Source organism: Atta colombica, unplaced genomic scaffold, assembly GCF_001594045.1.
Source record: "Atta colombica isolate Treedump-2 unplaced genomic scaffold, Acol1.0 scaffold153, whole genome shotgun sequence".
In the NCBI taxonomy this organism is placed as follows: Eukaryota; Metazoa; Arthropoda; class Insecta; order Hymenoptera; family Formicidae; genus Atta; species Atta colombica.
In genome coordinates this window covers 2,215,735-2,216,180 of record NW_017259243.1, presented here as the reverse complement: position 1 = coordinate 2,216,180, position 446 = coordinate 2,215,735, and positions in this window count along the sequence as shown.

Sequence of the window (446 nt, the reverse complement as noted above, 5' to 3'; positions counted from 1 at the left end):
AATATTTTATAATACTTATATTTTATTTTCTTTTAATTCTTGGAAATAAGTGCTTTTAAATCTGGAGAAATACTATAAGACAACTATATGTTATTCCGCGTAAATATTAATATATGTAAACATTTGTAATATCTTTACATAAAGAGATATATGCAAAACTTTATCCTTATACAAAAACGAGTCGGTATGATTAAGAAGTTCAGGTATTCTGTTCTTTTTAGTATTGTTTTTAGGCTTATATATTGAATATTTTTTCCTTTTTGGAAAAAAAGAAAAATTATTCGTTCTCACCTCGATGAAAGACTTGTTCAAATTTTTTTAATTACCTTTCTTATGTATTCATTAATCTGTCGCTCTGCCAATTAAATTAACTCAATGTAATCAGATATTTCGACAAAATTTTAAGCTTAAGAATGATTTTTCTTTTAAAAAATTAAATAATAGTA